General features: G+C 33.1%; 1 non-coding gene across 1 annotated transcript; it reads right to left on the bottom strand.

Annotated features, from left to right (window-relative positions):
* Positions 1-12175: 12175 nt before the first annotated feature.
* Positions 12176-12282, bottom strand: LOC128283146 (small nucleolar RNA R71). Its single transcript, XR_008273486.1, has one exon. It is a non-coding gene; the product is annotated as a small nucleolar RNA R71 (small nucleolar RNA).

Here is a 12282-nt window from a genome sequence, read left to right as displayed (position 1 = left end):
TCATCTCCTTGTCTCAATGTCTCGTGTCTACTTTCCACAGTAGCGGTCCCTTGTGCGGGAGCGGCGCATTACTAGCAAACATCATCACCGCAGTTCCTTGAGGATCCATTACTATATTAAAACAAAACACAGGTTTAGAATAATCAGGAGTCACCACACTATCACAATATTTTTATGGCATGTATAGCTAGACTTTTACACACACTTTATTAGTCCGAGAATCGACTAAACCATAGCTCTGATACCACTAAATGTAACACCACTTACCCGTTACCGTCGCCGGAACAGGATACAAGGTATTACCAGAACATAACACATACCATTAAACATAACCGAGATATAAATATGTCATCCAATTTGATAGTGCATCGTATAACATATGTCTTGAAAAATATTAGCCAACTTTAATGGCTTGTACAAAGTAGCTGGTCGAGTAATTGTAACTAATATTTTAAACCTAGACAAATATGACACGTAACAAAATAATTAAGCCTACTATACATGCCATAATTTAAAACGTTTAGTTCAAATACCTAAAGTATGATAGTGCGGGTAGATCTTCACGATCCTTAACTCTGAGCAAGCGGAGGACACTATAAGACAAAAGAGAGAAACAAAGTAAGCTTATAGCTTAGTAAGTAAGTATGTAAATACTAATTAAAGAATCTAACATGTTTACACAATAATTCAAGTATATATACTTTAACTTCACTATTCATTCCACTTTGATTAATTTGTCTCATTGCGTCATATTCACTAAATAAATAATAACTCGAGTTACAAAACTCGAAATTCAAATCCGTAAAATTTCCTGAATCTAGACTCATAAAGCTTTTTTCTAATTTTTTCTATAATTTTGGTTCAGCCGATTAGTACAGTTTATTAGTTAAAGTTTCCCTGTTACACAGCTCGACCTGATCTAACCTCTGTTCACTACGAATTGAATTTCTCTCAGTACACAATTCAAACAACCCTGAAGTCTGTTTCATTTAAAACTAGTCTCAATAAGGAATTTAGGCATGTAAACTATATTTCTTAATTTGCTTTGTACAATTTTTAATGATTTTTCAAAGTTGGAACAGGGGATCACGTATTCATCCTGAGCAAGTCACATACAATTGTAAATATCTCAATTTGCTTGCTCTGTTTCTTTTACATGAAAGTAGACTCATTAAACTTTAATTTCACATCTCATTCAACTTCTAATTATATTCCTCCTATTTTTGGTGATTTTTCAAAATCACGTCACTGCTACCATCTGAAAATAGTTTTAATGCTAATTTCACTCTTTCACACATTCTTTATGCTAACCTCATTTTATCTTATATATGTATATACCACAAATCATTTTCACCACATTTCATTCACCAAAAGTGTAGGTCCAAACCACAATATCACCACAAAACCATCCCGTTGAACAATTCGGGTCAATCCTCGATATTTAATGGTTTCAGCACACATCCCCACCATCATACTTCATTTAGTTCGACTCTCTTGTACACATGGTGAACACTTATTACCACTCATGCGACCTAGCCGATTTGTCTCGTAGCTCTCTTGTCTACATGGTGTCCTTCACTTGGAATCACGCATGCGACCTAGCTACATTTATCTTTCACGTAGCTCTCTTGTCTACATGGGATACATCTCGTATCACACATGTGACCTAGCTACTCTGAGGTGTCTCGTAGCTTTCTTGTACACATGATGTGCACTCAGCATCATACATGTGACCTAGCTAGGCTCCTCTATTTCATTCGATCTCTCCGAATGTTCAACCGGGATCTCTCTCTCTATATTTATTTCCATTCTTCCAATAGTCGATTTATATTTTAACATCAGCTAGTATATTTATATAATAGGCTGAAATATAAGAATGTACATGAAATTATTGTAATATTTACATACAAACTTACCTTGGTGCAAAATGTGGAAATTTTGCAATTTAGTCCAAAACTTTTTCCTTCCCCGTTCGAGATCAATTCGCGTCTTTCTTGATCTATAATAAAACATTTAGCTCATTTAATACTCATACTATTTATTTCAATCCAAAAATCACATCATGGAAAAATTACATTTTGCCCCTAACTTTACAAAATTACAATTTTGCCCCTAGGCTCTGGAATTTAATTTCAGCCCTTATTCTTATGTTTTATGATATGCTGAACATTTTCTCTTCTACAACAACATCAAATTCTCACTCTATCATATAGTTATGAACAATAGGTATTTTTCTCGATTATCTTGAGTTCTACTCGTTTTCACTTAAAACCGAGTAGCACAAGTTATTTAACATAATTTAAAACCTCATATTCTATCATAAAACATCAAAATACACAAATTTCACCTATGGGTATTTTTCCCAATATGAACCCTAGGTTAAATTATTACTAGCATAAGCTTAATCGAGCTTCCGGATTCCAAAAGCGTAAAGAACATTAAAAGCGGGCTTGAAATCACTTACTATGGAGCTTGAAAATTGAAGAAACCCTAGCTATGGAGAAAGGGAGAATTCGGCAGCAACTAAGGAGGATGATGATCAATTTTGTGTTATTTTTCCCATTTTATTTCATTTAATATCCAAATGACCAAAATGCCCTCCTTACTAAACTTTCAAAAATTCCTTCCATGTCCTAATTTTGTCCATGAACTTAAAATTGGTCAAATTGCTATTTAAGACCTCCTAATTAATATTCCAAAACAATTTCATACTAAAAACTTCCGGGATGCAAATTTTGCAACTTATTCGATTTAGTCCCTACTTTCAATTTAAGCACTTTAGGCATAGAATTTCATCACAAAATTTTCACACAATCATGCAATCATATCATAAACCCCAAAATAATTATAAAACAATTATTTCTATCTCGGATTTGTGGTCACAAAACCACTATTCCGATTAGGCCCTAATTCGGGTTGTCACACTCGTATTTATGAAAAATTACCAATTTGTCCCTAACATTTTAACTTTTCACAATTTAGTCCTTAAGCTCGTAATTTTAAGTCTAACTATTTTAATCTTCCACTCAAGCTAGCCGAACTTCATAGGGACCCATACCAACTCATTTAAACAAACATTTCATAATAAAACCCTAAAATTTATACCTTTAACTATTTAGTCCCTAATTCCAAAATTCATCAAAAAATCACTTAACAAAACTTGTTTATTTTACAACAAGGACTCATAATCTATCATCTAACACCACAAATCACTCAAAAACATCCATCGTATAATCCTCAACCTTTAACAAGTTTACAAATTGACCATCAGGCTAGCTAGATTAATCTAAAAAGAACTCAAAAACATAAAAATCATTAAAAACAAGGTTCAAGATCATACCATGTACTAGACTATATGCTTGCCGAAACTTGTGTTCATCAATGGTGTTCTCTCTTCTTTAAAATCGGTTGAAGAAGAAGAAATAAGATGATACATATTTTTCTTTTCTTGTATTCTAGGTTTTAATTACTTAATTACCATTTTAACCTTCTAAAACTAACAAATTTTCAATAAAACCATGCCATGCACATCCACTAATTCAGTAAATGGTTTATTTACCCTTCTATTCATTTATTTTAAGGTTTCATAGCTATTTAACCCTTTTAAATAATAGAACTCAACTTTTCACCTTTTACGATTTAATCCTTTTCACTTAATTAACCAATTAAACATAAAAATTTCTTAACGAAACTCTAATACGGCCTTAATATAGTCCTAAAGAGATTAAATTAATAATAAAATAATGACTTACTTAGCAGAATTGTGGTCTCAAAATTACTATTTAGATATCATTGAAAATAGGCTATTACAACTCTCCCTCCTGATGGAATTTTCATCGCCAAAAATCTTACCAGAAAATAGGTTCGGGTATTGCACTTTCATAGCTTATTAGAGTTCCTAAGTAGTGTAACAACCCGTTTTTATTGAAATCAAAATAGAGGTTTTGGTACCACAAATCTGAAGTCAAATAATTTATTTTTTTATTATTTTATTGCCTACAGCATGATAGTAATACCTTATAAAAATGTCATTAAGAAATTTTACCGTTTACATGTTCAATTTGATAAAAAGGACTAAATCGCGTAAAATGCAAAGGTTGAGTTCTAGAAGCTAAAGGTATTAAATAGCTATAGAACTCTTAAATGGAAGTCCTTATATGGTAATTAGACATAAATATGTTATTGGGATATTAAGGCTTGGCATTTTGTGTAATTTTGATTAATTTTAAAGGTTAATTAAGTAAATAAGTAAATAAATGATAAGTTAATTAAAATAAAATTTATCATCATCTTCCATTATCATCTTTAACTAATTTTCACTAGAGAAAGAAGTCATTTTTGTGCTCAAATTAGGCCAATCTTGTATGATCAATTAGGTATATATATTTATCCCATTTTTAATGATTTTTATACTTTTGGGATCGTTATAACTTAATCTAGCTAGCCCAGGGACTAATTTTTGAAACTGTTAAACTATTAGGGTTTTACCATTGATGCATGCATATGAGTTTTGAAGTTTGATGTTAGAAAATGAATGGTTTCGTTTGATAAACAACTTTTATAAATAGATTTTTGATGAAATTGTCAATTAGGGACTAAATTGAAAAATAGGAAATATTAAATGGTGAAATTGCAAAATAATTGAAGTAAACCGCATGCTAAGGACCTATTTGATATTCAGCCATAGTGGGTTGTGGTGAAATTGTGTAAATTTTCATTTTTATTAGCTAGGGACTAAATGGAAAAGAATTAAAAGTATAGGGGCAAAATGGTATTTTTTCCAAAATATGTTTTGGATTAAATTAAATGAATTATATGTTGAATTAAGTTAAATTTATCCATATAGATCCAGTTAGACCTCGTACAGAGTTAGACCGGAGCAAAGAGAAAGTCTAGATTAATCGCCTCCAGATCTACGTATACTCGTCGAGGTAAGTTCGTGTAATTAAATTATATTTATATGTTTTTAATTGAAATATATAAATATTATGATTTATCATATATAATTACCGAATGCATATCTAATGATGTACGATGATTATCGATCCCCGTTTGAACCATAGGAATCACTAGGATACAAATGACATGTCATTAGGGTCACTGATTTGGCTGAGGTCCTGCATGTGTTGCAAACACTCCACTGCTCATGAGAGCATACCGGTCTATAGCTGAAATAAACATACTGGTTCACAGCTCATATGAGCATACTTGTACATGAATTGACAGATTGCAGTTATATGAGCAAGCACATTATGTGTGAGCTATCTCTAGTATCCAATGGTATTCTAAACGGTTTAACAGGAAATGCTTTGATACAAAATGGTATGAGTTCGATATGAACTATTACGGGTATACACATGAAATACATGGAAAGGATGTTACATGATATATAGATATATGAAATGGATGATACATGTATATGGGATGTGATTAATTATTGAGCTCATCCATATTTATTGGTTCATATGAATTTAGATGGCTAATATGGTTGGTGTATATGTGCTTAGGCCTTTGGCCAAAATTTGTTGTGTTATGCTTTGTTACTTACCTATTACTTGATCAAATGGTAAGTTAAATTCTAAGTTATATGAACTTACTAAGCTTAAATGCTTACTTTATGTTATTTTTTATGTTTTATAGTAAATCTAAAGCTTGTTCAAGTCATAAGCTGGTCAGAGCTATATCACACTATCCACCGGCTCTTTTGGTATTTTTGGTTGTTAAATTTTGGTTATAATGGCATGTATATGTATTTTGGCTAATATTGGCCTATTTGTTTTTTTGTGAACATGGCCATTTGACTTGATTGAGTTTTTGGTATTTTGATAAGATAATGGTTAGTTTGACATGTATGTGAAAAGCTTTATTATGAATAATGGTTTTATAGTTCAAATATGCAAATGATAAGTGACAATATGATGTAGGTGAATATAGTGTTTTGGTGCATTAGACATATATGAATTATGTGATTATTCAGAGATAATTCTTGTATGATATATTTGGTATCTTTTTGGTATGTTTTTGAAAGGTAAAACAAGTGACATAATATGGTATAGACTTGGTCAAGCCTGTAACAACCCGATTTTAGCTTAAATCAGAATAGTGGTTTTAAAACACAAATCTAAGGTTGTAAAATTATTTTATATTATTTTTGGTGTTTACAGCATGTCAATATATATGTGTGAAAATTTCGTGAGCTAATTTTATCGTTTAATAGCTCAATTTAAGAAAAAAGACTAAATCGTATAAAAAATAATAGTTGCATTCTATATGTTAAAAGTGGTAATTGCTATGACTTATTATATGAGAAGTCCTTATGTTGAAATTAGACCATTGATAGTGGAAATGGTCATAAATGGGCATGTATTAGGTAAATTTATAATGATTTCATTAAGGTTACTTTTGGTATTTAATTAATAAGGTAATTTATAACAAAACAAATCATAAAATTTTGGCATTCATCTTTCTTTGAACCAAAAATAGAGGAAGAAGAAAACCATTTAGGGTTTGTTATATTCAAAAATTACAAACTTTGATTGAGGTATGAAATTTGTTCGGTTTTTGATGATTTTTACGTTTTTGTGATCGTTGCTTTATGTTCTAGCTAGCCTGTATCTCAATTTTTGAAAGTGTTGATGATTTTGAAAGTTGTTGTTGATGAATTCATGTGGTTTATGATGTTTGATGATGAATTATGAAATCTTGGTGCTTGATATACATGTTTTGTAATGTAATATTGAGTAAAAATGCATATTAGGGATTAAATTGAGAAAAGTGTAAATTGAGGGGTTAAATTGTGAAATAAATGAAAGTTTTGGGCTGCTAGGGGTCCCTAGGAATTTTGGATAGGCTTGGGTGTAATTAAATTTTGTGTAATTTGTGTTTTTTTGAAATAGGGACTTGATAAACTGTAATTTATACATATTTTTACCCCATGCTTAATACATTTTATGGATGATTTTTCCTTAGAATTGGTGAATTCGACGCTCCTAATGCCTTAATTTCATGTTTTATACTTAGGTGAGCATAGGAGAGTGAAAGGAATGAGAAATGAGCCAAAAACGGAGAAAATGGGTCAAAGTACGAAATCAACTCGGCCTAGACTTCCTCACACGGGCAAACCACAAGGCCGTATCTATTTGGCAGAATCACGACTCACACGGGCATGTCCATGCCGAGCCCAAGTTGAGTCCAATTTGGAAAAGGCTAATTTTGAGGGTTTTTAGGCATTCGAAAGCCTATAAATACGCCCTAAAAGAAGAGGAGAGGGAGACATAGAGAGAAGGAAGCAGGGAACTGTTCAAGGGAAGTCGATTGATCCATCTCAGAAGCCGGATTCACCATCAAGACTGAAGATCTCCCCTCAATTTCCCTTCAGAAGTTTTGGGTTTTCTTTATGTTTTGTATTCATTATTCTTCTGAGATGTTTTCCTTTTTAGTTATGAACTAAATCCCCTAAATACCTAAGGGGGATGAAACCTAAGACGAATCTCGTTATTATTTTCTGAATTGTATGATAAATATTTAACTTGTTCTTAATTATGTATTCTTAATTCTTGTTTTGATATCCCAGGATACTAATTCAAGATAAGCTCTTATTAGAGGAGGAATAGACCTACTAAGAGTATATTTGTCATAATTAAGTGGAGTGATTATGGCGCCTAGACATAGGGTGACAAGATTTTGCCGGATTAGGGTGAAACCTAGTAAGGGGATCCATAGATCGAGTTAATGCAACCTTAGGGTGTTAGTTAGAGAAAAGTCTCAATTGTTCAATCTAGGGATTAGACGTTATTAGTCTTGAATAGGGATAATAACATAAGTTAGGGATCTCTATGGGACAAGTTAAATGAATAAATTGTCCGATTCGGAGCCAGAATAACAAGTAAAGTCTAGGTGGATTTTTCCTTAGGTATTGCCTTAATTCAATCATTTTCCAAAAGTAATCCCCCAATTCTACTTTCTGTGAATTCTTAGTTTAGTTAATTAGTTAGTTAAAACAAACCCCCTTATTCTTAGACTAGATAATAAAAAGACAGTCATTACTAGTACTTTTAGTTCCTTTGGGTTCGACAATCCGATATTGCTAAAACTATACTACTGTTCGATACGTACACTTGCCTACATCATGATAATAGTTAGTTTCAAGAATGATTCTTTATAAATATTTAAAACCTGTCACACGAAAATCGCGATCAAGTTTTTGGTGCCGTTGCCAAGGAACTAAGATATTAGGAAGGCTCAATTTTTATTACTTTAGCCATTTATTTTTCTTACAATTTAATTTAATTTTAATTATTATTATTTATTAATTTACTTGGCAGGTTTTTATAGTTTATGACTAGAAGAAACCCGTCAGGATCACTACTTTTTTACGAAGAAATCGATCGCACAGTTCGCAGAAGCCAAAGAGAAATAAGGCGAAGCTTTACACAGATAACGAGCAATAAGACGATACTCAAACCCAACCAAAGAGATGGCTGAAGTCCAAGACAATCAGCTACCTCCTGTCATACACGTTGAACCAGCAAATGAAAATCTTGCTCCTCGTACTATGTATGATTTTGCTAAACCTACTTTAACAGGAACTGAGTCAAGTATAGTTAGGCCTGCTATTGCTGCAAATAATTTTGAACTAAAACCTAACATTATTCAAATGATACAACAATTTGTTCAGTTTGATGGTTTGCAGGATGAGGATCCGAACACTCACTTGGCAAATTTCCTGGATTTCTGCGATACATTTAAAATTAATAGCTTTTCTAACGATGCCATTCATCTTTGGTTATTCCCTTTTTCATTAAGGAACAAAGCTAAACAGTGGTTAAACTTGTGACAGCCCTAAAGTGACCCTAGTCGGAAAGCGGTTTCGGGACCGCTAAACCGAGTCACCAAATTATTTGAATATGATATTTATTGTCTAAAATATGTGAATATGAATGTGTGAAAGTTTTAAGCTTCGATTTAGTCGATTGCATGTGAATTCAGCTAATAGGACTTATGTGTGACACTTTTAAAATGTGATAGGTTAATCTATAAGGATCTATTAGTGCATGTAATAAAAGGGTGGACTTGCATGTCAATTTCCCCTTAATTTAGTAGTGGTAAGCCATGACAAGGAAGGAGGACAAAATGTTATGGGCAAAACATGTCATAAACATGTTATGTTAGTGATTTATGTTAGGAAAAATAAAATAAGGAGTATGGGTAATAAAATAATAATGCAAATAAGGAGTATGGGTAATAAAATAATAATGCAAAGGGAGGAGTGATGAAAAAAAATTTGTCTCATCCATGTTTCCCCCCCCATTGCCGTGAATTGAAGAAAGAAAACAAAAAAAAAGTGTTCATTCTTGAACATCTTTGACCGAATAGAGGAAAGAAAGGAAGGGAAAGAGCTTGGAGAAAATCGGCTATGGTGGTTTGCTAGACTAAGGTATGTTTGATGTTGTCCATGAGATTCATGCATGTTTTTAGTTGTTAGTTTGAGTTCTACCTAGCCCATGGTTTAAATCTTTGCTATAAGATGGAGATGATATTCAGCCATGGGTGTTGTCTTCTTGGTTGATGTTTGATGTTGTGGTGACGAGGCATGAAGATGAGTTAAGTTTCGACTAAGGTGGATTTGTGTTGATGTCATTTGCATGCTAAGTGTGAAGCTTTGTAATGATACATGTGATGGCGATTGATGACTCTTGGATTTTCTTTTTGGCATTTTTAAGTTAGACATTAAGTTCTTTGTGTAACCCATGACCAAAATTGAATGGTATGGTGTCTTGATGCATTCGGCCATGGTAGAAAGTAGATGTGAAATGGTAGTAAGGTGAAGTGCAAAATGTTAGTATTTGATTACTAGTGTATATATGCGTATTAGCGAGTTTTGAACTTGAAATAAGATGATATATAATCAATACAAGTAACCATAGTTGTAGGAAGTATTAAGCATATAATCGGCCTCAACATAGACATGCATATTCGACCCACGGAAGAAGGTTAGTGTTGCATGTATTCGGTTAGAGGCAAGCATATTGATGCTTTTATCTTGGCTTAGACAATCGGCTAAAAGGAAGTGTGGGTTAATATGTTGAGTTGATTCATGATTTCATATGTATGTGACTTTAATGTCTAATGTATATATATATGGGCTAAGTACCTTGAGTTCCTCTTTTTGATGCTCAAATGATTAAATCAATTTATTTGTTAAATTAAGCTCAAGAGCAAAGGGGAACTAAATCCGATAAAGGGAAGGAAAAAGTGGTCGAATAGACATCGAAATCGTTCGACAACATCCGAGGTAAGTTTTCGAGCAATAAGACTTAGTTTATGATTTGATTAAGTCATGATGTATGAGCATAACAAATATACGGTGATATGATGATTCTACTTGAATTATATGATGAGTTAATTAGTCTATACGTATGACGGGTAGCCGTATGGGCATAGAGATTGTGTCATAAAGCAAACTAAACCATCTTTGTTTGTATGTGGCTAGTGAGCGAAAATGGGAGTGCTTATACGTGACTTGTGTTTGAACTCTAATTATGAAAATGAGATATAAATGTGTCATGATTTATTGATATGTGCATGAATATTCGAATGATAACCGGGCTAAGTCCCAAAGGCATTTGTGCGAGTTATTACATCCGGGCTAAGTCCCGAAGGCATTGGTGCGAGTTACTATATCCGGGCTATGTCCCGAAGGCATTCAAGCGAGTAGCTATATCCGGTTAAATCCCGAAGGTACTTGGCTTGGGAATGAGCGACCTTGCTGTAATAGTTTCAATTAATACGCTCGTAAAATCCCATCGATGAGGTATGTTTCGTATATGCTTTGAATTAGTTGATCCCCTACAAATAGTATTCGCTCAGTCGATAAATGAGCTACCGGCCTTTGGCTAAGTTGATCTTTTGTGTATGAATATAAGGGTTGGTAATGTGAAGTAAGTATGATATTGAGAATTTGTGCATATGAAATTATCTGTTTAGCCATATGAATGCTACACTTTAGTTGTGTCTAATTTTATGGCTCAAACTTACTAAGCATTAAATGCTTACTCCGTTCTTTGAATCTCTGTTTTATAGATTTTGGTTAAATCACCATCGGACTGGGATTGTCGAAGTCGAAGTCGTCCACACTATCAAAGCCCTTTTGGTACACTTTTGGTTGAACTTTGAAATGGCATGTATAGGACTACCCTTTTTGTTGTGGGTCATGTACCCTTTGGTTTTGTATAAATTTGGATAGCCATGCGAAAATGGCTTATATACACTTTGAGTGTAGTATTATAATCGTTTTGTATGTTGTTCATTAAGAGGTATGGAAATGTTTGGAAACGATTAGCCATTGGAATGGTTAATCATGATCATATTTTGTGCTATATATGCTAAAAGGGCTAGTTGAATCATGGAAACTATGAAATAGGTAAAGTCTACCTTAAAGGCGGAATCTTGACAGTGACGATGATGTAAATTTGAAAATCACTAAAATTAGTAGGAATGGAATTAAATAGTGAATAAATTATGTAATCGAACCTTGATAAATCTACTTTCATATGGAAGAAACGAAACGATCATATGAGTCATATGTTAAGAGATATTTAAGTTTTCGTGAAACAGGGCCAGAACGGTTTTTGGATTCCCTATTCCGAATTTGGAATTTCATTATAAATTAACCAGAGATAATTAGAAGTCATGCCATATATGTATAGATTCCTTTTCGAGTCTAGTTTCTATAGGAACAAACGGCATCAGTATTGAAGCCCATGCAGTGAGATATCCAAGTCGTAGTGCGTGAAGGTCGAGTAGTCGAACCTGAAACAGGGGAGACTTTAACTAATAAACTGTACTAATTGGCTCGACCAAAAATTCTAGAAAAAATTTCTAATGGATATATGAGTCTAGTTTCAGGAAAAATTTACGAAACTAGTTTTCGAGTTTTGAAACTCAAGATATTATTTTTAAGGCTGACGGTGATGCAATTAACCGACTTTGTCCGAAATTTTTAAATGGACTGTAAAAATAAGTGAATTTAGTGTGTGAACCCCTCGTGTCCGACTCCGGTAACGGTCTCGGGTATGGGGTGTTACAAAACTCATTACCACGAGGGTCAATTACTACTTGGGAACAATTGACCGAAAAATTTCTATTAAAATATTTTTCGCAGGCTAAAACGGCCAAATTACGTAATGATATCTCTTCGTTTGTGCAGATGGACTTAGAAACTTTTTACGATGCATGGGAGAGATACAAGGACTTATTGAGAAGGTGCCCTCACCATGGGTT

The sequence above is a fragment of the Gossypium arboreum genome, chromosome 10, assembly GCF_025698485.1.
Source record: "Gossypium arboreum isolate Shixiya-1 chromosome 10, ASM2569848v2, whole genome shotgun sequence".
Lineage (NCBI taxonomy): Eukaryota > Viridiplantae > Streptophyta > Magnoliopsida > Malvales > Malvaceae > Gossypium > Gossypium arboreum.
The sequence above is the reverse complement of the archived record's forward strand: the minus strand, read 5'-3'. Positions and strand labels throughout refer to the sequence as shown.